The following is a 12,044-nucleotide window of genomic DNA, read 5'->3' as shown; positions in this document are numbered from 1 at the left end:
TGTTGCCATCGTAACTAAAAAATTCAATAAATGTGGTACTTGCAAAACGAAGGGACATGCGGCAGATCCACACCCGAAGTGGCTCATTGGAGGACAATACGACATAGGCAGGAAAATACTGTTCCCGCCCGGGATCGAACCGGGGACCTTCTGCGTGTGAAGCAGACGTGATAACCGCTACACTACGGAAACGACGGACACGACGAGTCCATCCTTGTTCACTCAAACTTGCCTCAGCCTTTCTCTCGTCAGCGAATGCACACACGACAGTTCTTTTGTCAGCCTGGAACCCATCACAGCCGAGGGCTCAAGAAGTCTTCGGGGTGCTCGAGAGGGTGTCTGCCGTAGCACCCCTAACGAGATAGCGGCGTTTCGCGCAGTCGTTATTGCAAGTCATATCAGCAAAAGCAATCACTTTCTTAGCAGCAGGCAGTGCGAGCCCAGCGGGCACCTTCTGCGTGTTAGGCTGTGTGCACCTTACTTCACAGACAACTTGTAGTGATGTTGCCATCGTAACTAAAAAATTCAATAAATGTGGTACTTGCAAAACGAAGGGACATGCGGCAGATCCACACCCGAAGTGGCTCATTGGAGGACAATACGACATAGGCAGGAAAATACTGTTCCCGCCCGGGATCGAACCGGGGACCTTCTGCGTGTGAAGCAGACGTGATAACCGCTACACTACGGAAACGACGGACACGACGAGTCCATCCTTGTTCACTCAAACTTGCCTCAGCCTTTCTCTCGTCAGCGAATGCACACACGACAGTTCTTTTGTCAGCCTGGAACCCATCACAGCCGAGGGCTCAAGAAGTCTTCGGGGTGCTCGAGAGGGTGTCTGCCGTAGCACCCCTAACGAGATAGCGGCGTTTCGCGCAGTCGTTATTGCAAGTCATATCAGCAAAAGCAATCACTTTATCAGCAGCAGGCAGTGCGAGCCCAGCGGCAGCTCTACATGAAGGTACCAATAGCCCAGGAAGTCCGCCGACCGCGGGAATTCGCGCCGCCCCCATCCCGCCAGCGTACACGAGACTTCCAGGGCACCCTGGACGAAATCGAGGGACTTCAATAATTGGCATTCGCTGTGTCACAGGGCTCGTTGGTCTAGGGGTATGATTCCTGCTTAGGGTGCAGGAGGTCCCGGGTTCAAATCCCGGACGAGCCCTAGCGTTTTGTGCAAACTGATCGCACGTCAGTGGCTGAGTCAGCGCAAAAAACTCGCCGTCAATATCAAATGAATTTCTTATTCGATGTGAGCAATTGACACTCGAGTCCGACGCGTGAAGGCGATTACGAAGGTTTCGGGTACAGATGGTAGCAGATGCATGTTGGTACGTCTTGCTTAAAGTGATGAAAGAGTGTTTCCGCCCGCGATCGAACCGGGGACCTTCTGCGTGTTAGGCAGACGTGATAACCGCTACACCACGGAAACTGCTTGTGTGCACCTTACTTCACAGACAACTTGTAGTGATGTTGCCATCGTAACTAAAAAATTCAATAAATGTGGTACTTGCAAAACGAAGGGACATGCAGCAGATCCACACACGACGTGGCTCATTGGAGGACAATACGACATAGGCAGGAAAATACTGTTCCCGCCCGGGATCGAACCAGGGACCTTCTGCGTGTTAGGCAGACGTGATAACCGCTACACCACGGAAACTACTTGTGTGCACCTTACTTCACAGACAACTTGTAGTTATGTTGCCATCGTAACTAAAAAATTCAATAAATGTGGTACTTGCAAAACGAAGGGACATGCAGCAGATCCACACACGACGTGGCTCATTGGAGGACAATACGACATAGGCAGGAAAATACTGTTCCCGCCCGGGATCGAACCGCGGACCTTCTGCGTGTGAAGCAGACGTGATAACCGCTACACTACGGAAACGACGGACCCGAGGAGTCCATCCTAGTTCACTCGAACTTGCCTCAGACTTTCTCTCGTCCGCGAATGCACACACGACAGTTCTTTTGTCAGCCTGGAACCCATCACAGCCGAGGGCTCAAGAAGTCTTCGGGGTGCTCGAGAGGGTGTCTGCCGTAGCACCCCTAACGAGATAGCGGCGTTTCGCGCAGTCGTTATTGCAAGTCATATCAGCAAAAGCAATCACTTTCTTAGCAGCAGGCAGTGCGAGCCCAGCGGCAGCTCTACATGAAGGTACCAATAGCCCAGGAAGGCCGCCGACCGCGGGAATTCGCGCCGCCCCCATCCCGCCAGCGTACACGAGACTTCCAGGGCACCCTGGACGACATCGAGGGACTGGAATAATTGGCAATCGCCGTGTCACAGGGCTCGTTGGTCTAGGGATATGATTCCTGCTTAGGGTGCAGGAGGTCCCGGGTTCAAATCCCGGACGAGCCCGAGCATTTTGTGCAAACTGATCGCACGTCAGTGGCTGAGTCAGCGCAAAAAGCTCGCCGTCAATATCAAATTAATTTCTTATTCGATGTGAGCAATTGACACTCTGGTCCGACGCGTGAAGGCGATTACGAAGGTTTCGGGTACAGATGGTAGCAGATGCATGTTAGTAAGTCTCGATTAAAGTGATGAAAAAGTGTTTCCGCCCGGGATCGAACCGGGGACCTTCTGCGTGTTAGGCAGACGTGATAACCGCTACACCACGGAAACTGTTTGTGTGCACCTTACTTCACAGACAACTTGTAGTGATGTTGCCATCGTAACTAAAAAATTCAATAAATGTGGTACTTGCAAAACGAAGGGACATGCGGCAGATCCACACCCGAAGTGGCTCATTGGAGGACAATACGACATAGGCAGGAAAATACTGTTCCCGCCCGGGATCGAACCGGGGACCTTCTGCGTGTGAAGCAGACGTGATAACCGCTACACTACGGAAACGACGGACACGACGAGTCCATCCTTGTTCACTCAAACTTGCCTCAGCCTTTCTCTCGTCAGCGAATGCACACACGACAGTTCTTTTGTCAGCCTGGAACCCATCACAGCCGAGGGCTCAAGAAGTCTTCGGGGTGCTCGAGAGGGTGTCTGCCGTAGCACCCCTAACGAGATAGCGGCGTTTCGCGCAGTCGTTATTGCAAGTCATATCAGCAAAAGCAATCACTTTCTCAGCAGCAGGCAGTGCGAGCCCAGCGGCAGCTCTACATGAAGGTACCAATAGCCCAGGAAGTCCGCCGACCGCGGGAATTCGCGCCGCCCCCATCCCGCCAGCGTACACGAGACTTCCAGGGCACCCTGGACGAAATCGAGGGACTTCAATAATTGGCATTCGCTGTGTCACAGGGCTCGTTGGTCTAGGGGTATGATTCCTGCTTAGGGTGCAGGAGGTCGCCGGTTCAAATGCCGTACGAGCCCTAGCGTTTTGTGCAAACTGATCGCACGTCAGTGGCTGAGTCAGCGCAAAAAGCTCGCCGTCAATATCAAATGAATTTCTTATTCGATGTGAGCAATTGACACTCGAGTCCGACGCGTGAAGGCGATTACGAAGGTTTCGGGTACAGATGGTAGCAGATGCATGTTGGTACGTCTTGCTTAAAGTGATGAAAGAGTGTTTCCGCCCGCGATCGAACCGGGGACCTTCTGCGTGTTAGGCAGACGTGATAACCGCTACACCACGGAAACTGCTTGTGTGCACCTTACTTCACAGACAACTTGTAGTGATGTTGCCATCGTAACTAAATAATTCAATAAATGTGGTACTTGCAAAACGAAGGGAAATGCAGCAGATCCACACACGACGTGGCTCATTGGAGGACAATACGACATAGGCAGGAAAATACTGTTCCCGCCCGGGATCGAACCGGGGACCTTCTGCGTGTTAGGCAGACGTGATAACCGCTACACCACGGAAACTGCTTGTGTGCACCTTACTTCACAGACAACTTGTAGTGATGTTGCCATCGTAACTAAAAAATTCAATAAATGTGGTACTTGCAAAACGAAGGGACATGCAGCAGATCCACACACGACGTGGCTCATTGGAGGACAATACGACATAGGCAGGAAAATACTGTTCCCGCCCGGGATCGAACCAGGGACCTTCTGCGTGTTAGGCAGACGTGATAACCGCTACACCACGGAAACTACTTGTGTGCACCTTACTTCACAGACAACTTGTAGTTATGTTGCCATCGTAACTAAAAAATTCAATAAATGTGGTACTTGCAAAACGAAGGGACATGCAGCAGATCCACACACGACGTGGCTCATTGGAGGACAATACGACATAGGCAGGAAAATACTGTTCCCGCCCGGGATCGAACCGGGGACCTTCTGCGTGTGAAGCAGACGTGATAACCGCTATACTACGGAAACGACGGACCCGAGGAGTCCATCCTAGTTCACTCGAACTTGCCTCAGACTTTCTCTCGTCCGCGAATGCACACACGACAGTTCTTTTGTCAGCCTGGAACCCATCACAGCCGAGGGCTCAAGAAGTCTTCGGGGTGCTCGAGAGGGTGTCTGCCGTAGCACCCCTAACGAGATAGCGGCGTTTCGCGCAGTCGTTATTGCAAGTCATATCAGCAAAAGCAATCACTTTCTTAGCAGCAGGCAGTGCGAGCCCAGCGGCAGCTCTACATGAAGGTACCAATAGCCCAGGAAGGCCGCCGACCGCGGGAATTCGCGCCGCCCCCATCCCGCCAGCGTACACGAGACTTCCAGGGCACCCTGGACGACATCGAGGGACTGGAATAATTGGCAATCTCCGTGTCACAGGGCTCGTTGGTCTAGGGATATGATTCCTGCTTAGGGTGCAGGAGGTCCCGGGTTCAAATCCCGGACGAGCCCGAGCATTTTGTGCAAACTGATCGCACGTCAGTGGCTGAGTCAGCGCAAAAAGCTCGCCGTCAATATCAAATTAATTTCTTATTCGATGTGAGCAATTGACACTCTGGTCCGACGCGTGAAGGCGATTACGAAGGTTTCGGGTACAGATGGTAGCAGATGCATGTTAGTAAGTCTCGATTAAAGTGATGAAAAAGTGTTTCCGCCCGGGATCGAACCGGGGACCTTCTGCGTGTTAGGCAGACGTGATAACCGCTACACCACGGAAACTGTTTGTGTGCACCTTACTTCACAGACAACTTGTAGTGATGTTGCCATCGTAACTAAAAAATTCAATAAATGTGGTACTTGCAAAACGAAGGGACATGCGGCAGATCCACACCCGAAGTGGCTCATTGGAGGACAATACGACATAGGCAGGAAAATACTGTTCCCGCCCGGGATCGAACCGGGGACCTTCTGCGTGTGAAGCAGACGTGATAACCGCTACACTACGGAAACGACGGACACGACGAGTCCATCTTTGTTCACTCAAACTTGCCTCAGCCTTTCTCTCGTCAGCGAATGCACACACGACAGTTCTTTTGTCAGCCTGGAACCCATCACAGCCGAGGGCTCAAGAAGTCTTCGGGGTGCTCGAGAGGGTGTCTGCCGTAGCACCCCTAACGAGATAGCGGCGTTTCGCGCAGTCGTTATTGCAAGTCATATCAGCAAAAGCAATCACTTTCTTAGCAGCAGGCAGTGCGAGCCCAGCGGGCACCTTCTGCGTGTTAGGCAGACGTGATAACCGCTACACCACGGAAGCTGTTTGTGTGCACCTTACTTCACAGACAACTTGTAGTGATGTTGCCATCGTAACTAAAAAATTCAATAAATGTGGTACTTGCAAAACGAAGGGACATGCGGCAGATCCACACCCGAAGTGGCTCATTGGAGGACAATACGACATAGGCAGGAAAATACTGTTCCCGCCCGGGATCGAACCGGGGACCTTCTGGGTGTGAAGCAGACGTGATAACCGCTACACTACGGAAACGACGGACACGACGAGTCCATCCTTGTTCACTCAAACTTGCCTCAGCCTTTCTCTCGTCAGCGAATGCACACACGACAGTTCTTTTGTCAGCCTGGAACCCATCACAGCCGAGGGCTCAAGAAGTCTTCGGGGTGCTCGAGAGGGTGTCTGCCGTAGCACCCCTAACGAGATAGCGGCGTTTCGCGCAGTCGTTATTGCAAGTCATATCAGCAAAAGCAATCACTTTCTCAGCAGCAGGCAGTGCGAGCCCAGCGGCAGCTCTACATGAAGGTACCAATAGCCCAGGAAGTCCGCCGACCGCGGGAATTCGCGCCGCCCCCATCCCGCCAGCGTACACGAGACTTCCAGGGCACCCTGGACGAAATCGAGGGACTTCAATAATTGGCATTCGCTGTGTCACAGGGCTCGTTGGTCTAGGGGTATGATTCCTGCTTAGGGTGCAGGAGGTCGCCGGTTCAAATGCCGTACGAGCCCTAGCGTTTTGTGCAAACTGATCGCACGTCAGTGGCTGAGTCAGCGCAAAAAGCTCGCCGTCAATATCAAATGAATTTCTTATTCGATGTGAGCAATTGACACTCGAGTCCGACGCGTGAAGGCGATTACGAAGGTTTCGGGTACAGATGGTAGCAGATGCATGTTGGTACGTCTTGCTTAAAGTGATGAAAGAGTGTTTCCGCCCGCGATCGAACCGGGGACCTTCTGCGTGTTAGGCAGACGTGATAACCGCTACACCACGGAAACTGCTTGTGTGCACCTTACTTCACAGACAACTTGTAGTGATGTTGCCATCGTAACTAAATAATTCAATAAATGTGGTACTTGCAAAACGAAGGGAAATGCAGCAGATCCACACACGACGTGGCTCATTGGAGGACAATACGACATAGGCAGGAAAATACTGTTCCCGCCCGGGATCGAACCGGGGACCTTCTGCGTGTTAGGCAGACGTGATAACCGCTACACCACGGAAACTGCTTGTGCGCACCTTACTTCACAGACAACTTGTAGTGATGTTGCCATCGTAACTAAAAAATTCAATAAATGTGGTACTTGCAAAACGAAGGGACATGCAGCAGATCCACACACGACGTTGCTCATTGGAGGACAATACGACATAGGCAGGAAAATACTGTTCCCGCCCGCGATCGAACCGGGGACCTTCTGCGTGTGAAGCAGACGTGATAACCGCTACACTACGGAAACGACGGACCCGAGGAGTCCATCCTAGTTCACTCGAACTTGCCTCAGACTTTCTCTCGTCCGCGAATGCACACACGACAGTTCTTTTGTCAGCCTGGAACCCATCACAGCCGAGGGCTCAAGAAGTCTTCGGGGTGCTCGAGAGGGTGTCTGCCGTAGCACCCCTAACGAGATAGCGGCGTTTCGCGCAGTCGTTATTGCAAGTCATATCTGCAAAGCAATCACTTTCTTAGCAGCAGGCAGTGCGAGCCCGGCGGCAGCTCTACATGAAGGTACCAATAGCCCAGGAAGGCCGCCGACCGCGGGAATTCGCGCCGCCCCCATCCCGCCAGCGTACACGAGACTTCCAGGGCACCCTGGACGACATCGAGGGACTGGAATAATTGGCAATCGCCGTGTCACAGGGCTCGTTGGTCTAGGGATATGATTCCTGCTTAGGGTGCAGGAGGTCCCGGGTTCAAATCCCGGACGAGCCCGAGCATTTTGTGCAAACTGATCGCACGTCAGTGGCTGAGTCAGCGCAAAAAGCTCGCCGTCAATATCAAATTAATTTCTTATTCGATGTGAGCAATTGACACTCTGGTCCGACGCGTGAAGGCGATTACGAAGGTTTCGGGTACAGATGGTAGCAGATGCATGTTAGTAAGTCTCGATTAAAGTGATGAAAAAGTGTTTCCGCCCGGGATCGAACCGGGGACCTTCTGCGTGTTAGGCAGACGTGATAACCGCTACACCACGGAAACTGTTTGTGTGCACCTTACTTCACAGACAACTTGTAGTGATGTTGCCATCGTAACTAAAAAATTCAATAAATGTGGTACTTGCAAAACGAAGGGACATGCGGCAGATCCACACCCGAAGTGGCTCATTGGAGGACAATACGACATAGGCAGGAAAATACTGTTCCCGCCCGGGATCGAACCGGGGACCTTCTGCGTGTGAAGCAGACGTGATAACCGCTACACTACGGAAACGACGGACACGACGAGTCCATCCTTGTTCACTCAAACTTGCCTCAGCCTTTCTCTCGTCAGCGAATGCACACACGACAGTTCTTTTGTCAGCCTGGAACCCATCACAGCCGAGGGCTCAAGAAGTCTTCGGGGTGCTCGAGAGGGTGTCTGCCGTAGCACCCCTAACGAGATAGCGGCGTTTCGCGCAGTCGTTATTGCAAGTCATATCAGCAAAAGCAATCACTTTCTTAGCAGCAGGCAGTGCGAGCCCAGCGGGCACCTTCTGCGTGTTAGGCAGACGTGATAACCGCTACACCACGGAAGCTGTTTGTGTGCACCTTACTTCACAGACAACTTGTAGTGATGTTGCCATCGTAACTAAAAAATTCAATAAATGTGGTACTTGCAAAACGAAGGGACATGCGGCAGATCCACACCCGAAGTGGCTCATTGGAGGACAATACGACATAGGCAGGAAAATACTGTTCCCGCCCGGGATCGAACCGGGGACCTTCTGCGTGTGAAGCAGACGTGATAACCGCTACACTACGGAAACGACGGACACGACGAGTCCATCCTTGTTCACTCAAACTTGCCTCAGCCTTTCTCTCGTCAGCGAATGCACACACGACAGTTCTTTTGTCAGCCTGGAACCCATCACAGCCGAGGGCTCAAGAAGTCTTCGGGGTGCTCGAGAGGGTGTCTGCCGTAGCACCCCTAACGAGATAGCGGCGTTTCGCGCAGTCGTTATTGCAAGTCATATCAGCAAAAGCAATCACTTTCTCAGCAGCAGGCAGTGCGAGCCCAGCGGCAGCTCTACATGAAGGTACCAATAGCCCAGGAAGTCCGCCGACCGCGGGAATTCGCGCCGCCCCCATCCCGCCAGCGTACACGAGACTTCCAGGGCACCCTGGACGAAATCGAGGGACTTCAATAATTGGCATTCGCTGTGTCACAGGGCTCGTTGGTCTAGGGGTATGATTCCTGCTTAGGGTGCAGGAGGTCGCCGGTTCAAATGCCGTACGAGCCCTAGCGTTTTGTGCAAACTGATCGCACGTCAGTGGCTGAGTCAGCGCAAAAAGCTCGCCGTCAATATCAAATGAATTTCTTATTCGATGTGAGCAATTGACACTCGAGTCCGACGCGTGAAGGCGATTACGAAGGTTTCGGGTACAGATGGTAGCAGATGCATGTTGGTACGTCTTGCTTAAAGTGATGAAAGAGTGTTTCCGCCCGCGATCGAACCGGGGACCTTCTGCGTGTTAGGCAGACGTGATAACCGCTACACCACGGAAACTGCTTGTGTGCACCTTACTTCACAGACAACTTGTAGTGATGTTGCCATCGTAACTAAATAATTCAATAAATGTGGTACTTGCAAAACGAAGGGAAATGCAGCAGATCCACACACGACGTGGCTCATTGGAGGACAATACGACATAGGCAGGAAAATACTGTTCCCGCCCGGGATCGAACCGGGGACCTTCTGCGTGTTAGGCAGACGTGATAACCGCTACACCACGGAAACTGCTTGTGTGCACCTTACTTCACAGACAACTTGTAGTGATGTTGCCATCGTAACTAAAAAATTCAATAAATGTGGTACTTGCAAAACGAAGGGACATGCAGCAGATCCACACACGACGTGGCTCATTGGAGGACAATACGACATAGGCAGGAAAATACTGTTCCCGCCCGGGATCGAACCGGGGACCTTCTGCGTGTGAAGCAGACGTGATAACCGCTACACTACGGAAACGACGGACCCGAGGAGTCCATCCTAGTTCACTCGAACTTGCCTCAGACTTTCTCTCGTCCGCGAATGCACACACGACAGTTCTTTTGTCAGCCTGGAACCCATCACAGCCGAGGGCTCAAGAAGTCTTCGGGGTGCTCGAGAGGGTGTCTGCCGTAGCACCCCTAACGAGATAGCGGCGTTTCGCGCAGTCGTTATTGCAAGTCATATCAGCAAAAGCAATCACTTTCTTAGCAGCAGGCAGTGCGAGCCCAGCGGCAGCTCTACATGAAGGTACCAATAGCCCAGGAAGGCCGCCGACCGCGGGAATTCGCGCCGCCCCCATCCCGCCAGCGTACACGAGACTTCCAGGGCACCCTGGACGACATCGAGGGACTGGAATAATTGGCAATCGCCGTGTCACAGGGCTCGTTGGTCTAGGGGTATGATTCCTGCTTAGGGTGCAGGAGGTCCCGGGTTCAAATCCCGGACGAGCCCTAGCGTTTTGTGCAAACTGATCGCACGTCAGTGGCTGAGTCAGCGCAAAAAGCTCGCCGTCAATATCAAATGAATTTCTTATTCGATGTGAGCAATTGACACTCTGGTCCGACGCGTGAAGGCGATTACGAAGGTTTCGGGTACAGATGGTAGCAGATGCATGTTAGTAAGTCTCGATTAAAGTGATGAAAAAGTGTTTCCGCCCGGGATCGAACCGGGGACCTTCTGCGTGTTAGGCAGACGTGATAACCGCTACACCACGGAAACTGCTTGTGTGCACCTTACTTCACAGACAACTTGTAGTGATGTTGCCATCGTAACTAAAAAATTCAATAAATGTGGTACTTGCAAAACGAAGGGACATGCAGCAGATCCACACACGACGTGGCTCATTGGAGGACAATACGACATAGGCAGGAAAATACTGTTCCCGCCCGGGATCGAACCAGGGACCTTCTGCGTGTTAGGCAGACGTGATAACCGCTACACCACGGAAACTACTTGTGTGCACCTTACTTCACAGACAACTTGTAGTTATGTTGCCATCGTAACTAAAAAATTCAATAAATGTGGTACTTGCAAAACGAAGGGACATGCAGCAGATCCACACACGACGTGGCTCATTGGAGGACAATACGACATAGGCAGGAAAATACTGTTCCCGCCCGGGATCGAACCGGGGACCTTCTGCGTGTGAAGCAGACGTGATAACCGCTACACTACGGAAACGACGGACCCGAGGAGTCCATCCTAGTTCACTCGAACTTGCCTCAGACTTTCTCTCGTCCGCGAATGCACACACGACAGTTCTTTTGTCAGCCTGGAACCCATCACAGCCGAGGGCTCAAGAAGTCTTCGGGGTGCTCGAGAGGGTGTCTGCCGTAGCACCCCTAACGAGATAGCGGCGTTTCGCGCAGTCGTTATTGCAAGTCATATCAGCAAAAGCAATCACTTTCTTAGCAGCAGGCAGTGCGAGCCCAGCGGCAGCTCTACATGAAGGTACCAATAGCCCAGGAAGGCCGCCGACCGCGGGAATTCGCGCCGCCCCCATCCCGCCAGCGTACACGAGACTTCCAGGGCACCCTGGACGACATCGAGGTACTGGAATAATTGGCAATCGCCGTGTCACAGGGCTCGTTGGTCTAGGGATATGATTCCTGCTTAGGGTGCAGGAGGTCCCGGGTTCAAATCCCGGACGAGCCCGAGCATTTTGTGCAAACTGATCGCACGTCAGTGGCTGAGTCAGCGCAAAAAGCTCGCCGTCAATATCAAATGAATTTCTTATTCGATGTGAGCAATTGACACTCTGGTCCGACGCGTGAAGGCGATTACGAAGGTTTCGGGTACAGATGGTAGCAGATGCATGTTAGTAAGTCTCGATTAAAGTGATGAAAAAGTGTTTCCGCCCGGGATCGAACCGGGGACCTTCTGCGTGTTAGGCAGACGTGATAACCGCTACACCACGGAAACTGTTTGTGTGCACCTTACTTCACAGACAACTTGTAGTGATGTTGCCATCGTAACTAAAAAATTCAATAAATGTGGTACTTGCAAAACGAAGGGACATGCGGCAGATCCACACCCGAAGTGGCTCATTGGAGGACAATACGACATAGGCAGGAAAATACTGTTCCCGCCCGGGATCGAACCGGGGACCTTCTGCGTGTGAAGCAGACGTGATAACCGCTACACTACGGAAACGACGGACACGACGAGTCCATCCTTGTTCACTCAAACTTGCCTCAGCCTTTCTCTCGTCAGCGAATGCACACACGACAGTTCTTTTGTCAGCCTGGAACCCATCACAGCCGAGGGCTCAAGAAGTCTTCGGGGTGCTCGAGAGGGTGT

At 52.3% G+C, this 12,044-nt stretch overlaps 34 non-coding genes across 34 annotated transcripts; 6 read left to right on the top strand and 28 right to left on the bottom strand.

Moving 5' to 3' along the window:
• Window positions 1-119: 119 nt before the first annotated feature.
• On the bottom strand, window positions 120-192 carry Trnav-cac. Its single transcript has one exon. It is a non-coding gene; the product is annotated as a tRNA-Val (tRNA).
• Window positions 193-621: 429 nt separating this feature from the next.
• Trnav-cac lies at window positions 622-694 on the bottom strand. Its single transcript has one exon. It is a non-coding gene; the product is annotated as a tRNA-Val (tRNA).
• A 402-nt stretch (window positions 695-1,096) lies between these two features.
• On the top strand, window positions 1,097-1,168 carry Trnap-agg. The gene has a single exon. It is a non-coding gene; the product is annotated as a tRNA-Pro (tRNA).
• Window positions 1,169-1,362: 194 nt separating this feature from the next.
• On the bottom strand, window positions 1,363-1,435 carry Trnav-aac. Its single transcript has one exon. It is a non-coding gene; the product is annotated as a tRNA-Val (tRNA).
• A 158-nt stretch (window positions 1,436-1,593) lies between these two features.
• On the bottom strand, window positions 1,594-1,666 carry Trnav-aac. Its single transcript has one exon. It is a non-coding gene; the product is annotated as a tRNA-Val (tRNA).
• Window positions 1,667-1,824: 158 nt separating this feature from the next.
• Trnav-cac lies at window positions 1,825-1,897 on the bottom strand. The gene has a single exon. It is a non-coding gene; the product is annotated as a tRNA-Val (tRNA).
• Window positions 1,898-2,299: 402 nt separating this feature from the next.
• Trnap-agg lies at window positions 2,300-2,371 on the top strand. Its single transcript has one exon. It is a non-coding gene; the product is annotated as a tRNA-Pro (tRNA).
• Window positions 2,372-2,565: 194 nt separating this feature from the next.
• On the bottom strand, window positions 2,566-2,638 carry Trnav-aac. The gene has a single exon. It is a non-coding gene; the product is annotated as a tRNA-Val (tRNA).
• Window positions 2,639-2,796: 158 nt separating this feature from the next.
• On the bottom strand, window positions 2,797-2,869 carry Trnav-cac. The gene has a single exon. It is a non-coding gene; the product is annotated as a tRNA-Val (tRNA).
• A 668-nt stretch (window positions 2,870-3,537) lies between these two features.
• On the bottom strand, window positions 3,538-3,610 carry Trnav-aac. Its single transcript has one exon. It is a non-coding gene; the product is annotated as a tRNA-Val (tRNA).
• Window positions 3,611-3,768: 158 nt separating this feature from the next.
• Window positions 3,769-3,841, bottom strand: Trnav-aac. Its single transcript has one exon. It is a non-coding gene; the product is annotated as a tRNA-Val (tRNA).
• Window positions 3,842-3,999: 158 nt separating this feature from the next.
• Trnav-aac lies at window positions 4,000-4,072 on the bottom strand. The gene has a single exon. It is a non-coding gene; the product is annotated as a tRNA-Val (tRNA).
• Window positions 4,073-4,230: 158 nt separating this feature from the next.
• Window positions 4,231-4,303, bottom strand: Trnav-cac. The gene has a single exon. It is a non-coding gene; the product is annotated as a tRNA-Val (tRNA).
• A 402-nt stretch (window positions 4,304-4,705) lies between these two features.
• Window positions 4,706-4,777, top strand: Trnap-agg. The gene has a single exon. It is a non-coding gene; the product is annotated as a tRNA-Pro (tRNA).
• A 194-nt stretch (window positions 4,778-4,971) lies between these two features.
• Window positions 4,972-5,044, bottom strand: Trnav-aac. Its single transcript has one exon. It is a non-coding gene; the product is annotated as a tRNA-Val (tRNA).
• Window positions 5,045-5,202: 158 nt separating this feature from the next.
• On the bottom strand, window positions 5,203-5,275 carry Trnav-cac. The gene has a single exon. It is a non-coding gene; the product is annotated as a tRNA-Val (tRNA).
• Window positions 5,276-5,737: 462 nt separating this feature from the next.
• On the bottom strand, window positions 5,738-5,810 carry Trnav-cac. The gene has a single exon. It is a non-coding gene; the product is annotated as a tRNA-Val (tRNA).
• Window positions 5,811-6,478: 668 nt separating this feature from the next.
• On the bottom strand, window positions 6,479-6,551 carry Trnav-aac. The gene has a single exon. It is a non-coding gene; the product is annotated as a tRNA-Val (tRNA).
• A 158-nt stretch (window positions 6,552-6,709) lies between these two features.
• Window positions 6,710-6,782, bottom strand: Trnav-aac. The gene has a single exon. It is a non-coding gene; the product is annotated as a tRNA-Val (tRNA).
• Window positions 6,783-6,940: 158 nt separating this feature from the next.
• On the bottom strand, window positions 6,941-7,013 carry Trnav-cac. The gene has a single exon. It is a non-coding gene; the product is annotated as a tRNA-Val (tRNA).
• Window positions 7,014-7,414: 401 nt separating this feature from the next.
• Window positions 7,415-7,486, top strand: Trnap-agg. The gene has a single exon. It is a non-coding gene; the product is annotated as a tRNA-Pro (tRNA).
• Window positions 7,487-7,680: 194 nt separating this feature from the next.
• Trnav-aac lies at window positions 7,681-7,753 on the bottom strand. The gene has a single exon. It is a non-coding gene; the product is annotated as a tRNA-Val (tRNA).
• Window positions 7,754-7,911: 158 nt separating this feature from the next.
• Trnav-cac lies at window positions 7,912-7,984 on the bottom strand. Its single transcript has one exon. It is a non-coding gene; the product is annotated as a tRNA-Val (tRNA).
• Window positions 7,985-8,446: 462 nt separating this feature from the next.
• Window positions 8,447-8,519, bottom strand: Trnav-cac. The gene has a single exon. It is a non-coding gene; the product is annotated as a tRNA-Val (tRNA).
• A 668-nt stretch (window positions 8,520-9,187) lies between these two features.
• On the bottom strand, window positions 9,188-9,260 carry Trnav-aac. The gene has a single exon. It is a non-coding gene; the product is annotated as a tRNA-Val (tRNA).
• Window positions 9,261-9,418: 158 nt separating this feature from the next.
• Window positions 9,419-9,491, bottom strand: Trnav-aac. The gene has a single exon. It is a non-coding gene; the product is annotated as a tRNA-Val (tRNA).
• Window positions 9,492-9,649: 158 nt separating this feature from the next.
• On the bottom strand, window positions 9,650-9,722 carry Trnav-cac. The gene has a single exon. It is a non-coding gene; the product is annotated as a tRNA-Val (tRNA).
• A 402-nt stretch (window positions 9,723-10,124) lies between these two features.
• Window positions 10,125-10,196, top strand: Trnap-agg. Its single transcript has one exon. It is a non-coding gene; the product is annotated as a tRNA-Pro (tRNA).
• Window positions 10,197-10,390: 194 nt separating this feature from the next.
• On the bottom strand, window positions 10,391-10,463 carry Trnav-aac. The gene has a single exon. It is a non-coding gene; the product is annotated as a tRNA-Val (tRNA).
• Window positions 10,464-10,621: 158 nt separating this feature from the next.
• On the bottom strand, window positions 10,622-10,694 carry Trnav-aac. The gene has a single exon. It is a non-coding gene; the product is annotated as a tRNA-Val (tRNA).
• A 158-nt stretch (window positions 10,695-10,852) lies between these two features.
• On the bottom strand, window positions 10,853-10,925 carry Trnav-cac. The gene has a single exon. It is a non-coding gene; the product is annotated as a tRNA-Val (tRNA).
• Window positions 10,926-11,327: 402 nt separating this feature from the next.
• Trnap-agg lies at window positions 11,328-11,399 on the top strand. The gene has a single exon. It is a non-coding gene; the product is annotated as a tRNA-Pro (tRNA).
• A 194-nt stretch (window positions 11,400-11,593) lies between these two features.
• Trnav-aac lies at window positions 11,594-11,666 on the bottom strand. Its single transcript has one exon. It is a non-coding gene; the product is annotated as a tRNA-Val (tRNA).
• Window positions 11,667-11,824: 158 nt separating this feature from the next.
• On the bottom strand, window positions 11,825-11,897 carry Trnav-cac. The gene has a single exon. It is a non-coding gene; the product is annotated as a tRNA-Val (tRNA).
• Between the last annotated feature and the right edge of the window lie 147 nt (window positions 11,898-12,044).

The sequence above is a fragment of the Schistocerca piceifrons genome, unplaced genomic scaffold (genome assembly GCF_021461385.2).
Source record: "Schistocerca piceifrons isolate TAMUIC-IGC-003096 unplaced genomic scaffold, iqSchPice1.1 HiC_scaffold_539, whole genome shotgun sequence".
Classification (NCBI taxonomy): Eukaryota; Metazoa; Arthropoda; class Insecta; order Orthoptera; family Acrididae; genus Schistocerca; species Schistocerca piceifrons.
Note: the sequence above shows the minus strand (reverse complement) of the source record. Positions and strands in the feature narration are given on the sequence as shown.